The following is a 17,271-nucleotide window of genomic DNA, read 5'->3' on the forward strand; positions in this document are numbered from 1 at the left end:
GTCCATCTATACTAACCTCCACCAGGTTGCAAATTCAAATTAATTTCTATCTGCATCTAGCATTGAAAAAATATTTGGGCGTGGGCTTGTAGCAGTGTGTGGGACTTGTTCTATTAGTCCATCTATACTAACCTCCACCAGGTTGCAAATTCAAAATAATTTTTATCTGCATCTAGTTCTGAAAAAATATTTGGGCTTGTAGCAGTGTGTGGGACTTGTTCTATTAGTCCATCTATACTAACCTCCACCAGGTTGCAAATTCAAAATAATTTTTATCTGCTTCTAGCTCTGAAAAAATATTTGGGCTTGGGCTTGTAGCAGTGTGTGGGACTTGTTCTATTAGTCCATATATACTAACCTCCACCAGGTTGAAAATTCAAAATAATTTTTATCGGCATCTAGCTCTGAAAAAATATTTGGGCTTCTGCTTGTAGCAGTGTGTGGGACTTGTTCTATTAGTCCATCTATACTAACCTCCACAAGGTTGCAAATTCAAAATAATTTTTATCTGCATCTATCTCTGAAAAAATATTTGGCTTGGGCTTGTAGCAGTGTGTGGGACTTGTTCTATTCGTCCATCTATACTAACCTCCATCAGGTTGCAAATTCAAAATAATTTTTATCTGCATCTAGCTCTGAAAAAATATTTGGGCTTGGACTCGTAGCAGTGTGTGAGACTTGTTCTATTAGTCCATCTATACTAACCTCCAACAGGTTGCAAATTCAAAATAATTTTTATCTGCATCTAGCTCTGAAAAAATATTTGGGCTTGGGCTTGTAGCAGTGTGTGGGACTTGTTCTATTAGTCCATCTATACTGACCTCCACCAGGTTGCAAATTCCAAAAAAAATTTTATCTGCATCTAGCTCTGAAAAAATATTTGGGCTTGGGCTTGTAGCAGTGTGTGGGACTTGTTCTATTAGTCCATCTATACTAACCTCCACCAGGTTGCAAATTCAAAATAATTTTTGTCTGCATCTAGCTCTGAAAAAATATTTGGGCTTGTAGCAGTGTGTGGGACTTGTTCTATTAGTCCATCTATACTAACCTCCACCAGGTTGCAAATTCAAAATAATTTTTATCTGCATCTAGCTCTAAAAAAATATTTGGGCTTGGGCTTGTAGCAGTGTGTGGGACTTGTTCTATTAGTCCATCTATACTAACCTCCACCAGGTTGCAAATTCAAAATAATTTTTATCTGCATCTAGCTCTGAAAAAATATTTGGGCTTGGGCTTGTAGCTGTGTGTGAGACTTGTTCTATTAGTCCATCTATACTAACCTCCAACAGGTTGCAAATTCAGAATAATTTTTATCTGCATCTAGCTCTGAAAAAATATTTGGGCTTGGGCTTGTAGCAGTGTGTGGGACTTGTTCTATTAGTCCATCTATACTAACCTCCACCAGGTTGCAAATTCAAAATAATTTTTGTCTGCATCTAGCTCTGAAAAAATATTTGGGCTTGTAGCAGTGTGTGGGACTTGTTCTATTAGTCCATCTATACTAACCTCCACCAGGTTGCAAATTCAAAATAATTTTTATCTGCATCTAGCTCTAAAAAAATATTTGGGCTTGGGCTTGTAGCAGTGTGTGGGACTTGTTCTATTAGTCCATCTATACTAATCTCCACCAGGTTGCAAATTCAAAATAATTTTTATCTGCATCTAGCTCTGAAAAAATATTTGGGCTTGGGCTTGTAGCTGTGTGTGAGACTTGTTCTATTAGTCCATCTATACTAACCTCCAACAGGTTGCAAATTCAGAATAATTTTTATCTGCATCTAGCTCTGAAAAAATATTTGGGCTTGGGCTTGTAGCAGTGTGTGGGACTTGTTCTATTAGTCCATCTATACTAACCTCCACCAGGTTGCAAATTCAAAATAATTTTTGTCTGCATCTAGCTCTGAAAAAATATTTGGGCTTGTAGCAGTGTGTGGGACTTGTTCTATTAGTCCATTTATACTAACCTCCACCAGGTTGCAAATTCAAAATAATTTTTATCTGCATCTAGCTCTAAAAAAATATTTGGGCTTGGGCTTGTAGCAGTGTGTGGGACTTGTTCTATTAGTCCATCTATACTAACCTCCACCAGGTTGCAAATTCAAAATAATTTTTATCTGCATCTAGCTCTGAAAAAATATTTGGGCTTGGGCTTGTAGCTGTGTGTGAGACTTGTTCTATTAGTCCATCTATACTAACCTCCAACAGGTTGCAAATTCAGAATAATTTTTATCTGCATGTAGCTCTGAAAAAATATTTGGGCTTGGGCTTGTAGCAGTGTGTGGGACTTGTTCTATTAGTCCATCTATACTAACCTCCACCAGGTTGCAAATTCAAAATAATTTTTGTCTGCATCTAGCTCTGAAAAAATATTTGGGCTTGTAGCAGTGTGTGGGACTTGTTCTATTAGTCCATCTATACTAACCTCCACCAGGTTGCAAATTCAAATTAATTTCTATCTGCATCTAGGTCTGAAAAAATATTTGGGCTTAGGCTTGTAGCAGTGTGTGGGACTTGTTCTATTAGTCCATCTATACTAACCTCCACCAGGTTGCAAATTCAAAATAATTTTTATCTGCATCTAGCTCTGAAAAATTATTTGGGCTTGGGCTTATAGCAGTGTGTGGGACTTGTTCTATTACTCCATCTATACTAACCTCCACCAGGTTGTAAATTCAAAATAATTTTTATCTGCATCTAGCTCTGAAAAAATATTTGGGCTTGGGCTTGTAGCAGTGTGTGGGACTTGTTCTCTTAGTCCATCTATCCTAACCTCCACCAGGTTGCAAATTGAAAATTATTTTTATCTGCATCTAGCTCTGAAAAAATATTTGGCTTGGGCTTGTAGCAGTATGTATGACTTGTTCTATTAGTCCATCTATACTAACCTCCACCAGGTTGCAAATTCAAAATAATTTTTATCGGCATCTAGCTCTGAAAAAATATTTGGGCTTCCGCTTGTAGCAGTGTGTGGGACTTGTTCTATTAGTCCATCTATACTAACCTCCACCAGGTTGCAAATTCAAAATAATTTTTATCTGCATCTAGCTCTGAAAAAATATTTGGCTTGGGCTTGTAGCAGTGTGTGGGACTTGTTCTATTAGTCCATCTATACTAACCTCCACCAGGTTGCAAATTCAAAATAATTTTTATCTGCATCTAGCTCTAAAAAAATATTTGGGCTTGGGCTTGTAGCAGTGTGTGGGACTTGTTCTATTTGTCCATCTATACTAACCTCCACCAGGTTGCAAATTCAAAATAATTTTTATCTGCATCTAGCTCTGAAAAAATATTTGGGCTTGGGCTTGTAGCAGTGTGTGGGACTTGTTCTATTAGTCCATCTATACAGACCTCCACCAGGTTGCAAATTCCAAAAATTTTTTATCTGCATCTAGCTCTGAAAAAATATTTGGGCTTGAACTTGTAGCAGTGTGTGAGACTTGTTCTATTAGTCCATCTATACTAACCTCCAACAGGTTGGAAATTCAAAATAATTTTTATCTGCATCTAGCTCTGAAAAAATATTTGGGCTTGGGCTTGTAGCAGTGTGTGGGACTTGTTCTATTAGTCCATCTATACTAACCTCCACCAGGTTGCAAATTCAAAATAATTTTTGTCTGCATCTAGCTCTGACAAAATATTTGGGCTTGTAGCAGTGTGTGGGACTTGTTCTATTAGTCCATCTATACTAACCTCCACCAGGTTGCAAATTTAAATTAATTTCTATCTGCATCTAGGTCTGAAAAAATTTTTGGGCTTGGGCTTGTAGCAGTGTGTGGGACTTGTTCTATTAGTCCATCTATACTAACCTCCACCAGGTTGCAAATTCAAAATAATTTTTATCTGCATCTAGCTCTGAAAAAATATTTGGGCTTGGGCTTGTAGCAGTGTGTGAGACTTGTTCTATTAGTCCATCTATACAAACCTCCACCAGGTTGCAAATTCAAAATAATTTTTATCTGCATCTAGCTCTGAAAAAATATTTGGGCTTGGGCTTGTAGCAGTGTGTGGGACTTGTTCTATTAGTCCATCTATACTAACCTCCACCAGGTTGCAAATTCAAAATAATTTTTATCTGCATCTAGCTCTGAAAAAATATTTGGACTTGGGCTTGTAGCAGTTTGTGGGACTTGTTCTATTAGTCCATCTATACTAACCTCCACCAGGTAGTAAATTCAAAATAATTTTTATCTGCATCTAGCTCTGATAAAATATTTGGGCTTGGGCTTGTAGCAGTGTGTGGGACTTGTTCTATTAGTCCATCTTGACTAACCTTCACAAGGTTGCAAGTTCAAAATAATTTTTCTCTGCATCTAGCTCTGAAGAAAAATTTGGGCTTGGGCTTTAGCAGTGTGTGGAACTTGTACTATTAGTCCATCTATACTAACCTCCACCAGGTTGTAAATTCAAAATAATTTTTATCTGCATCTAGCTTTGAAAAAATATTTGGGCTCGGGCTTGTAGCAGTGTGTGGGACTTGTTCTATTCGTCCATCTATACTAACCTCCACCAGGTTGTAAATTCAAAATAATTTTTATCTGCATCTAGCTCTGAAAAAATATTTGGGCTTGGGCTTTAGCAGTGTGTGGGACTTGTTCTATTAGTCCATCTATACTAACCTCCACCAGTTTGCAAATTCAAAATAATTTTTATCTGCATCTAGCTCTGAAAAAATATTTGGGCTTGGGATTGTAGCAGTGTGTGGGACTTGTTCTATTAGTCCATCTATACTAACCTCCACCAGGTTGCAAATTCAAAATAATTTTTATCTGCATCTAGTTCTGAAAAAATATTTGGGCTTGTAGCAGTGTGTGGGACTTGTTCTATTAGTCCATCTATACTAACCTCCACCAGGTTGCAAATTCAAAATAATTTTTATCTGCTTCTAGCTCTGAAAAAATATTTGGGCTTGGGCTTGTAGCAGTGTGTGGGACTTGTTCTATTAGTCCATATATACTAACCTCCACCATTTTGAAAATTCAAAATAATTTTTATCGGCATCTAGCTCTGAAAAAATATTTGGGCTTCTGCTTGTAGCAGTGTGTGGGACTTGTTCTATTAGTCCATCTATACTAACCTCCACAAGGTTGCAAATTCAAAATAATTTTTATCTGCATCTATCTCTGAAAAAATATTTGGCTTGGGCTTGTAGCAGTGTGTGGGACTTGTTCTATTCGTCCATCTATACTAACCTCCATCAGGTTGCAAATTCAAAATAATTTTTATCTGCATCTAGCTCTGAAAAAATATTTGGGCTTGGGCTCGTAGCAGTGTGTGAGACTTGTTCTATTAGTCCATCTATACTAACCTCCAACAGGTTGCAAATTCAAAATAATTTTTATCTGCATCTAGCTCTGAAAAAATATTTGGGCTTGGGCTTGTAGCAGTGTGTGGGACTTGTTCTATTAGTCCATCTATACTGACCTCCACCAGGTTGCAAATTCCAAAAAAAATTTTATCTGCATCTAGCTCTGAAAAAATATTTGGGCTTGGGCTTGTAGCAGTGTGTGGGACTTGTTCTATTAGTCCATCTATACTAACCTCCACCAGGTTGCAAATTCAAAATAATTTTTGTCTGCATCTAGCTCTGAAAAAATATTTGGGCTTGTAGCAGTGTGTGGGACTTGTTCTATTAGTCCATCTATACTAACCTCCACCAGGTTGCAAATTCAAAATAATTTTTATCTGCATCTAGCTCTAAAAAAATATTTGGGCTTTGGCTTGTAGCAGTGTGTGGGACTTGTTCTATTAGTCCATCTATACTAACCTCCACCAGGTTGCAAATTCAAAATAATTTTTATCTGCATCTAGCTCTGAAAAAATATTTGGGCTTGGGCTTGTAGCTGTGTGTGAGACTTGTTCTATTAGTCCATCTATACTAACCTCCAACAGGTTGCAAATTCAGAATAATTTTTATCTGCATCTAGCTCTGAAAAAATATTTGGGCTTGGGCTTGTAGCAGTGTGTGGGACTTGTTCTATTAGTCCATCTATACTAACCTCCACCAGGTTGCAAATTCAAAATAATTTTTGTCTGCATCTAGCTCTGAAAAAATATTTGGGCTTGTAGCAGTGTGTGGGACTTGTTCTATTAGTCCATCTATACTAACCTCCACCAGGTTGCAAATTCAAAATAATTTTTATCTGCATCTAGCTCTAAAAAAATATTTGGGCTTGGGCTTGTAGCAGTGTGTGGGACTTGTTCTATTAGTCCATCTATACTAACCTCCACCAGGTTGCAAATTCAAAATAATTTTTATCTGCATCTAGCTCTGAAAAAATATTTGGGCTTGGGCTTGTAGCTGTGTGTGAGACTTGTTCTATTAGTCCATCTATACTAACCTCCAACAGGTTGCAAATTCAGAATAATTTTTATCTGCATCTAGCTCTGAAAAAATATTTGGGCTTGGGCTTGTAGCAGTGTGTGGGACTTGTTCTATTAGTCCATCTATACTAACCTCCACCAGGTTGCAAATTCAAAATAATTTTTGTCTGCATCTAGCTCTGAAAAAATATTTGGGCTTGTAGCAGTGTGTGGGACTTGTTCTATTAGTCCATCTATACTAACCTCCACCAGGTTGCAAATTCAAAATAATTTTTATCTGCATCTAGCTCTAAAAAAATATTTGGGCTTGGGCTTGTAGCAGTGTGTGGGACTTGTTCTATTAGTCCATCTATACTAACCTCCACCAGGTTGCAAATTCAAAATAATTTTTATCTGCATCTAGCTCTGAAAAAATATTTGGGCTTGGGCTTGTAGCTGTGTGTGAGACTTGTTCTATTAGTCCATCTATACTAACCTCCAACAGGTTGCAAATTCAGAATAATTTTTATCTGCATCTAGCTCTGAAAAAATATTTGGGCTTGGGCTTGTAGCAGTGTGTGGGACTTGTTCTATTAGTCCATCTATACTAACCTCCACCAGGTTGCAAATTCAAAATAATTTTTGTCTGCATCTAGCTCTGAAAAAATATTTGGGCTTGTAGCAGTGTGTGGGACTTGTTCTATTAGTCCATCTATACTAACCTCCACCAGGTTGCAAATTCAAATTAATTTCTATCTGCATCTAGGTCTGAAAAAATATTTGGGCTTAGGCTTGTAGCAGTGTGTGGGACTTGTTCTATTAGTCCATCTATACTAACCTCCACCAGGTTGCAAATTCAAAATAATTTTTATCTGCATCTAGCTCTGAAAAATTATTTGGGCTTGGGCTTATAGCAGTGTGTGGTACTTGTTCTATTACTCCATCTATACTAACCTCCACCAGGTTGTAAATTCAAAATAATTTTTATCTGCATCTAGCTCTGAAAAAATATTTGGGCTTGGGCTTGTAGCAGTGTGTGGGACTTGTTCTCTTAGTCCATCTATCCTAACCTCCACCAGGTTGCAAATTGAAAATTATTTTTATCTGCATCTAGCTCTGAAAAAATATTTGGCTTGGGCTTGTAGCAGTATGTATGACTTGTTCTATTAGTCCATCTATACTAACCTCCACCAGGTTGCAAATTCAAAATAATTTTTATCGGCATCTAGCTCTGAAAAAATATTTGGGCTTCCGCTTGTAGCAGTGTGTGGGACTTGTTCTATTAGTCCATCTATACTAACCTCCACCAGGTTGCAAATTCAAAATAATTTTTATCTGCATCTAGCTCTGAAAAAATATTTGGCTTGGGCTTGTAGCAGTGTGTGGGACTTGTTCTATTAGTCCATCTATACTAACCTCCACCAGGTTGCAAATTCAAAATAATTTTTATCTGCATCTAGCTCTAAAAAAATATTTGGGCTTGGGCTTGTAGCAGTGTGTGGGACTTGTTCTATTTGTCCATCTATACTAACCTCCACCAGGTTGCAAATTCAAAATAATTTTTATCTGCATCTAGCTCTGAAAAAATATTTGGGCTTGGGCTTGTAGCAGTGTGTGGGACTTGTTCTATTAGTCCATCTATACAGACCTCCACCAGGTTGCAAATTCCAAAAATTTTTTATCTGCATCTAGCTCTGAAAAAATATTTGGGCTTGGGCTTGTATCAGTGTGTGAGACTTGTTCTATTAGTCCATCTATACTAACCTCCAACAGGTTGGAAATTCAAAATAATTTTTATCTGCATCTAGCTCTGAAAAAATATTTGGGCTTGGGCTTGTAGCAGTGTGTGGGACTTGTTCTATTAGTCCATCTATACTAACCTCCACCAGGTTGCAAATTCAAAATAATTTTTGTCTGCATCTAGCTCTGACAAAATATTTGGGCTTGTAGCAGTGTGTGGGACTTGTTCTATTAGTCCATCTATACTAACCTCCACCAGGTTGCAAATTTAAATTAATTTCTATCTGCATCTAGGTCTGAAAAAATATTTGGGCTTGGGCTTGTAGCAGTGTGTGGGACTTGTTCTATTAGTCCATCTATACTAACCTCCACCAGGTTGCAAATTCAAAATAATTTTTATCTGCATCTAGCTCTGAAAAAATATTTGGGCTTGGGCTTGTAGCAGTGTGTGAGACTTGTTCTATTAGTCCATCTATACAAACCTCCACCAGGTTGCAAATTCAAAATAATTTTTATCTGCATCTAGCTCTGAAAAAATATTGGGGCTTGGGCTTGTAGCAGTGTGTGGGACTTGTTCTATTAGTCCATCTATACTAACCTCCACCAGGTTGCAAATTCAAAATAATTTTTATCTGCATCTAGCTCTGAAAAAATATTTGGACTTGGGCTTGTAGCAGTGTGTGGGACTTGTTCTATTAGTCCATCTATACTAACCTCCACCAGGTAGTAAATTCAAAATAATTTTTATCTGCATCTAGCTCTGATAAAATATTTGGGCTTGGGCTTGTAGCAGTGTGTGGGACTTGTTCTATTAGTCCATCTTGACTAACCTTCACAAGGTTGCAAGTTCAAAATAATTTTTCTCTGCATCTAGCTCTGAAGAAAAATTTGGGCTTGGGCTTTAGCAGTGTGTGGAACTTGTACTATTAGTCCATCTATACTAACCTCCACCAGGTTGTAAATTCAAAATAATTTTTATCTGCATCTAGCTTTGAAAAAATATTTGGGCTCGGGCTTGTAGCAGTGTGTGGGACTTGTTCTATTCGTCCATCTATACTAACCTCCACCAGGTTGTAAATTCAAAATAATTTTTATCTGCATCTAGCTCTGAAAAAATATTTGGGCTTGGGCTTTAGCAGTGTGTGGGACTTGTTCTATTAGTCCATCTATACTAACCTCCACCAGTTTGCAAATTCAAAATAATTTTTATCTGCATCTAGCTCTGAAAAAATATTTGGGCTTGGGATTGTAGCAGTGTGTGGGACTTGTTCTATTAGTCCATCTATACTAACCTCCACCAGGTTGTAAATTCAAAATAATTTTTATCTGCATCTAGCTCTGAAAAAATATTTGGGCTTGGGCTTGTAGCAGTGTGTGGGACTTGTTCTATTAGTCCATCTATACTAACCTCCACCAGGTTGCAAATTCAAAATAATTTTTGTCTGCATCTAGCTCTGACAAAATATTTGGGCTTGTAGCAGTGTGTGGGACTTGTTCTATTAGTCCATCTATACTAACCTCCACCAGGTTGCAAATTTAAATTAATTTCTATCTGCATCTAGGTCTGAAAAAATATTTGGGCTTGGGCTTGTAGCAGTGTGTGGGACTTGTTCTATTAGTCCATCTATACTAACCTCCACCAGGTTGCAAATTCAAAATAATTTTTATCTGCATCTAGCTCTGAAAAAATATTTGGGCTTGGGCTTGTAGCAGTGTGTGAGACTTGTTCTATTAGTCCATCTATACAAACCTCCACCAGGTTGCAAATTCAAAATAATTTTTATCTGCATCTAGCTCTGAAAAAATATTGGGGCTTGGGCTTGTAGCAGTGTGTGGGACTTGTTCTATTAGTCCATCTATACTAACCTCCACCAGGTTGCAAATTCAAAATAATTTTTATCTGCATCTAGCTCTGAAAAAATATTTGGACTTGGGCTTGTAGCAGTGTGTGGGACTTGTTCTATTAGTCCATCTATACTAACCTCCACCAGGTAGTAAATTCAAAATAATTTTTATCTGCATCTAGCTCTGATAAAATATTTGGGCTTGGGCTTGTAGCAGTGTGTGGGACTTGTTCTATTAGTCCATCTTGACTAACCTTCACAAGGTTGCAAGTTCAAAATAATTTTTCTCTGCATCTAGCTCTGAAGAAAAATTTGGGCTTGGGCTTTAGCAGTGTGTGGAACTTGTACTATTAGTCCATCTATACTAACCTCCACCAGGTTGTAAATTCAAAATAATTTTTATCTGCATCTAGCTTTGAAAAAATATTTGGGCTCGGGCTTGTAGCAGTGTGTGGGACTTGTTCTATTCGTCCATCTATACTAACCTCCACCAGGTTGTAAATTCAAAATAATTTTTATCTGCATCTAGCTCTGAAAAAATATTTGGGCTTGGGCTTTAGCAGTGTGTGGGACTTGTTCTATTAGTCCATCTATACTAACCTCCACCAGTTTGCAAATTCAAAATAATTTTTATCTGCATCTAGCTCTGAAAAAATATTTGGGCTTGGGATTGTAGCAGTGTGTGGGACTTGTTCTATTAGTCCATCTATACTAACCTCCACCAGGTTGTAAATTCAAAATAATTTTTATCTGCATCTAGCTCTGAAAAAATATTTGGGCTTGGGCTTGTAGCAGTGAGTGGGACTTGTTCTATTAGTCCATCTATCCTAATCTCCACCAGGTTGCAAATTCAAAATAATTTTTATCTGCATCTAGCTCTGAAAAAATATTTGGGCTTGGGCTTGTAGCAGTGTGTGGGACTTGTTCTATTAGTCCATCTATACTAACCTCCACCAGGTTGCAAATTCAAAATAATTTTTTTCTGCTTCTAGCTCTGAAAAAATATTTGGGCTTGTAGCAATGTGTGGGACTTGCTCTATTAGTCCATCTATACTAACCTCCACCAGGTTGCAAATTCAAATTAATTTCTATCTGCATCTAGCACTGAAAAAATATTTGGGCGTGGGCTTGTAGCAGTGTGTGGGACTTGTTCTATTAGTCCATCTATACTAACCTCCACCAGTTTGCAAATTCAAAATAATTTTTATCTGCATCTAGTTCTGAAAAAATATTTGGGCTTGTAGCAGTGTGTGGGACTTGTTCTATTAGTCCATCTATACTAACCTCCACCAGGTTGTAAATTCAAATTAATTTTTATCTGCATCTAGCTCTGAAAAAATATTTGGGCTTGGGCTTTAGCAGTGTGTGGGACTTGTTCTATTTGTCCATCTATACTAACCTCCACCAGGTTGCAAATTCAAAATAATTTATATCTGCATCTAGCTCTGAAAAAATATTTGGGCTTGGGCTTGTAGCAGTGTGTGGGACTTGTTCTATTAGTCCATCTATACTAACCTCCACCAGGTTGTAAATTCAAAATAATTTTTATCTGCATCTAGCTCTGAAAAAATATTTGGGCTTGGGCTTGTAGCAGTGTGTGGGACTTGTTCTCTTAGTCCATCTATCCTAACCTCCACCAGGTTGCAAATTCAAAATAATTTTTATCTGCATCTAGCTCTGAAAAAATATTTGGGCTTGGGCTTGTAGCAGTGTGTGGGACTTGTTCTATTAGTCCATCTATACTAACCTCCACCAGGTTGCAAATTCAAAAATTTTTTATCTGCTTCTAGCTCTGAAAAAATATTTGGGCTTGGGCTTGTAGCAGTGTGTGGGACTTGTTCTATTAGTCCATATATACTAACCTCCACCAGGTTGAAAATTCAAAATAATTTTTATCGGCATCTAGCTCTGAAAAAATATTTGGGCTTCCTCTTGTAGCAGTGTGTGGGCCTTGTTCTATTAGTCCATCTATACTAACCTCCACCAGGTTGCAAATTCAAAATAATTTTTATCTGCATCTATCTCTGAAAAAATATTTGGCTTGGGCTTGTAGCAGTGTGTGGGACTTGTTCTATTAGTCCATCTATACTAACCTCCATCAGGTTGCAAATTCAAAATAATTTTTATCTGCATCTAGCTCTGAAAAAATATTTGGGCTTGGGCTTGTAGCAGTGTGTGAGACTTGTTCTATTAGTCCATCTATACTAACCTCCAACAGGTTGCAAATTCAAAATAATTTTTATCTGCATCTAGCTCTGAAAAAATATTTGGGCTTGGGCTTGTAGCAGTGTGTGGGACTTGTTCTATTAGTCCATCTATACTAACCTCCACCAGGTTGCAAATTCAAAATAATTTTTGTCTGCATCTAGCTCTGAAAAAATATTTGGGCTTGTAGCAGTGTTTGGGACCTGTTCTATTAGTCCATCTATACTAACCTCCACCAGGTTGCAAATTCAAAATAATTTTTATCGGCATCTAGCTCTGAAAAAATATTTGGGCTTCCGCTTGTAGCAGTGTGTGGGACTTGTTCTATTAGTCCATCTATACTAACCTCCACCAGGTTGCAAATTGAAAATAATTTTTATCTGCATCTAGCTCTGAAAAAATATTTGGCTTGGGCTTGTAGCAGTGTGTGGGACTTGTTCTATTAGTCCATCTATACTAACCTCCACCAGGTTGCAAATTGAAAATAATTTTTATCTGCATCTAGCTCTAAAAAAATATTTGGGCTTGGGCTTGTAGCAGTGTGTGGGACTTGTTCTATTTGTCCATCTATACTAACCTCCACCAGGTTGCAAATTCAAAATAATTTTTATCTGCATCTAGCTCTGAAAAAATATTTGGGCTTGGGCTTGTAGCAGTGTGTGGGACTTGTTCTATTAGTCCATCTATACAGACCTCCACCAGGTTGCAAATTCCAAAAATTTTTTATCTGCATCTAGCTCTGAAAAAATATTTGGGCTTGGGCTTGTAGCAGTGTGTGAGACTTGTTCTATTAGTCCATCTATACTAACCTCCAACAGGTTGGAAATTCAAAATAATTTTTATCTGCATCTAGCTCTGAAAAAATATTTGGGCTTGGGCTTGTAGCAGTGTGTGGGACTTGTTCTATTAGTCCATCTATACTAACCTCCACCAGGTTGCAAATTCAAAATAATTTTTTTCTGCTTCTAGCTCTGAAAAAATATTTGGGCTTGTAGCAATGTGTGGGACTTGCTCTATTAGTCCATCTATACTAACCTCCACCAGGTTGCAAATTCAAATTAATTTCTATCTGCATCTAGCACTGAAAAAATATTTGGGCGTGGGCTTGTAGCAGTGTGTGGGACTTGTTCTATTAGTCCATCTATACTAACCTCCACCAGTTTGCAAATTCAAAATAATTTTTATCTGCATCTAGTTCTGAAAAAATATTTGGGCTTGTAGCAGTGTGTGGGACTTGTTCTATTAGTCCATCTATACTAACCTCCACCAGGTTGTAAATTCAAATTAATTTTTATCTGCATCTAGCTCTGAAAAAATATTTGGGCTTGGGCTTTAGCAGTGTGTGGGACTTGTTCTATTTGTCCATCTATACTAACCTCCACCAGGTTGCAAATTCAAAATAATTTATATCTGCATCTAGCTCTGAAAAAATATTTGGGCTTGGGCTTGTAGCAGTGTGTGGGACTTGTTCTATTAGTCCATCTATACTAACCTCCACCAGGTTGTAAATTCAAAATAATTTTTATCTGCATCTAGCTCTGAAAAAATATTTGGGCTTGGGCTTGTAGCAGTGTGTGGGACTTGTTCTCTTAGTCCATCTATCCTAACCTCCACCAGGTTGCAAATTCAAAATAATTTTTATCTGCATCTAGCTCTGAAAAAATATTTGGGCTTGGGCTTGTAGCAGTGTGTGGGATTTGTTCTATTAGTCCATCTATACTAACCTCCACCAGGTTGCAAATTCAAAAATTTTTTATCTGCTTCTAGCTCTGAAAAAATATTTGGGCTTGGGCTTGTAGCAGTGTGTGGGACTTGTTCTATTAGTCCATATATACTAACCTCCACCAGGTTGAAAATTCAAAATAATTTTTATCGGCATCTAGCTCTGAAAAAATATTTGGGCTTCCTCTTGTAGCAGTGTGTGGGCCTTGTTCTATTAGTCCATCTATACTAACCTCCACCAGGTTGCAAATTCAAAATAATTTTTATCTGCATCTAGCTCTGAAAAAATATTTGGGCTTGGGCTTGTAGCAGTGTGTGGGACTTGTTCTATTAGTCCATCTATACTAACCTCCACCAGGTTGCAAATTCAAAATAATTTTTGTCTGCATCTAGCTCTGAAAAAATATTTGGGCTTGTAGCAGTGTTTGGGACCTGTTCTATTAGTCCATCTATACTAACCTCCACCAGGTTGCAAATTCAAAATAATTTTTATCGGCATCTAGCTCTGAAAAAATATTTGGGCTTCCGCTTGTAGCAGTGTGTGGGACTTGTTCTATTAGTCCATCTATACTAACCTCCACCAGGTTGCAAATTGAAAATAATTTTTATCTGCATCTAGCTCTGAAAAAATATTTGGCTTGGGCTTGTAGCAGTGTGTGGGACTTGTTCTATTAGTCCATCTATACTAACCTCCACCAGGTTGCAAATTGAAAATAATTTTTATCTGCATCTAGCTCTAAAAAAATATTTGGGCTTGGGCTTGTAGCAGTGTGTGGGACTTGTTCTATTTGTCCATCTATACTAACCTCCACCAGGTTGCAAATTCAAAATAATTTTTATCTGCATCTAGCTCTGAAAAAATATTTGGGCTTGGGCTTGTAGCAGTGTGTGGGACTTGTTCTATTAGTCCATCTATACAGACCTCCACCAGGTTGCAAATTCCAAAAATTTTTTATCTGCATCTAGCTCTGAAAAAATATTTGGGCTTGGGCTTGTAGCAGTGTGTGAGACTTGTTCTATTAGTCCATCTATACTAACCTCCAACAGGTTGGAAATTCAAAATAATTTTTATCTGCATCTAGCTCTGAAAAAATATTTGGGCTTGGGCTTGTAGCAGTGTGTGGGACTTGTTCTATTAGTCCATCTATACTAACCTCCACCAGGTTGCAAATTCAAAATAATTTTTGTCTGCATCTAGCTCTGACAAAATATTTGGGCTTGTAGCAGTGTGTGGGACTTGTTCTATTAGTCCATCTATACTAACCTCCACCAGGTTGCAAATTTAAATTAATTTCTATCTGCATCTAGGTCTGAAAAAATATTTGGGCTTGGGCTTGTAGCAGTGTGTGGGACTTGTTCTATTAGTCCATCTATACTAACCTCCACCAGGTTGCAAATTCAAAATAATTTTTATCTGCATCTAGCTCTGAAAAAATATTTGGGCTTGGGCTTGTAGCAGTGTGTGAGACTTGTTCTATTAGTCCATCTATACAAACCTCCACCAGGTTGCAAATTCAAAATAATTTTTATCTGCATCTAGCTCTGAAAAAATATTTGGGCTTGGGCTTGTAGCAGTGTGTGGGACTTGTTCTATTAGTCCATCTATACTAACCTCCACCAGGTTGCAAATTCAAAATAATTTTTATCTGCATCTAGCTCTGAAAAAATATTTGGACTTGGGCTTGTAGCAGTGTGTGGGACTTGTTCTATTAGTCCATCTATACTAACCTCCACCAGGTTGTAAATTCAAAATAATTTTTATCTGCATCTAGCTTTGAAAAAATATTTGGGCTCGGGCTTGTAGCAGTGTGTGGGACTTGTTCTATTCGTCCATCTATACTAACCTCCACCAGGTTGTAAATTCAAAATAATTTTTATCTGCATCTAGCTCTGAAAAAATATTTGGGCTTGGGCTTCAGCAGTGTGTGGGACTTGTTCTATTAGTCCATCTATACTAACCTCCACCAGTTTGCAAATTCAAAATAATTTTTATCTGCATCTAGCTCTGAAAAAATATTTGGGCTTGGGATTGTAGCAGTGTGTGGGACTTGTTCTATTAGTCCATCTATACTAACCTCCACCAGGTTGTAAATTCAAAATAATTTTTATCTGCATCTAGCTCTGAAAAAATATTTGGGCTTGGGCTTGTAGCAGTGTGTGGGACTTGTTCTATTAGTCCATCTATCCTAATCTCCACCAGGTTGCAAATTCAAAATAATTTTTATCTGCATCTAGCTCTGAAAAAATATTTGGGCTTGGGCTTGTAGCAGTGTGTGGGACTTGTTCTATTAGTCCATCTATACTAACCTCCACCAGGTTGCAAATTCAAAATAATTTTTTTCTGCTTCTAGCTCTGAAAAAATATTTGGGCTTGTAGCAATGTGTGGGACTTGCTCTATTAGTCCATCTATACTAACCTCCACCAGGTTGCAAATTCAAATTAATTTCTATCTGCATCTAGCACTGAAAAAATATTTGGGCGTGGGCTTGTAGCAGTGTGTGGGACTTGTTCTATTAGTCCATCTATACTAACCTCCACCAGGTTGCAAATTCAAAATAATTTTTATCTGCATCTAGTTCTGAAAAAATATTTGGGCTTGTAGCAGTGTGTGGGACTTGTTCTATTAGTCCATCTATACTAACCTCCACCAGGTTGTAAATTCAAATTAATTTTTATCTGCATCTAGCTCTGAAAAAATATTTGGGCTTGGGCTTTAGCAGTGTGTGGGACTTGTTCTATTTGTCCATCTATACTAACCTCCACCAGGTTGCAAATTCAAAATAATTTATATCTGCATCTAGCTCTGAAAAAATATTTGGGCTTGGGCTTGTAGCAGTGTGTGGGACTTGTTCTATTAGTCCATCTATACTAACCTCCATCAGGTTGCAAATTCAAAATTATTTTTATCTGCATCTAGCTCTGAAAAAATATTTGGGCTTGGGCTTGTAGCAGTGTGTGAGACTTGTTCTATTAGTCCATCTATACTAACCTCCAACAGGTTGCAAATTCAAAATAATTTTTATCTGCATCTAGCTCTGAAAAAATATTTGGGCTTGGGCTTGTAGCAGTGTGTGGGACTTGTTCTATTAGTCCATCTATACTAACCTCCACCAAGTTGCAAATTCAAAATAATTTTTGTCTGCATCTAGCTCTGAAAAAATATTTGGGCTTGTAGCAGTGTTTGGGACCTGTTCTATTAGTCCATCTATACTAATCTCCACCAGGTTGCAAATTCAAAATAATTTTTATCTGCATCTAGCTCTGAAAAAATATTTGGGCTTGGGCTTATAGCAGTGTGTGGGACTTGTTCTATTAGTCCATCTATACTGACCTCCACCAGGTTGCAAATTCTAAAAAATTTTTTATCTGCATCTAGCTCTGAAAAAATATTTTTGATTGGGCTTGTAGCAGTGTGTGGGACTTGTTCTATTAGTCCATCTATACTAACCTCCACCAAGT

The sequence above is a fragment of the Phyllobates terribilis genome, unplaced genomic scaffold (genome assembly GCF_046119375.1).
Source record: "Phyllobates terribilis strain yellow unplaced genomic scaffold, ASM4611937v1 Scaffold_12__6_contigs__length_324123572, whole genome shotgun sequence".
NCBI lineage: Eukaryota > Metazoa > Chordata > Amphibia > Anura > Dendrobatidae > Phyllobates > Phyllobates terribilis.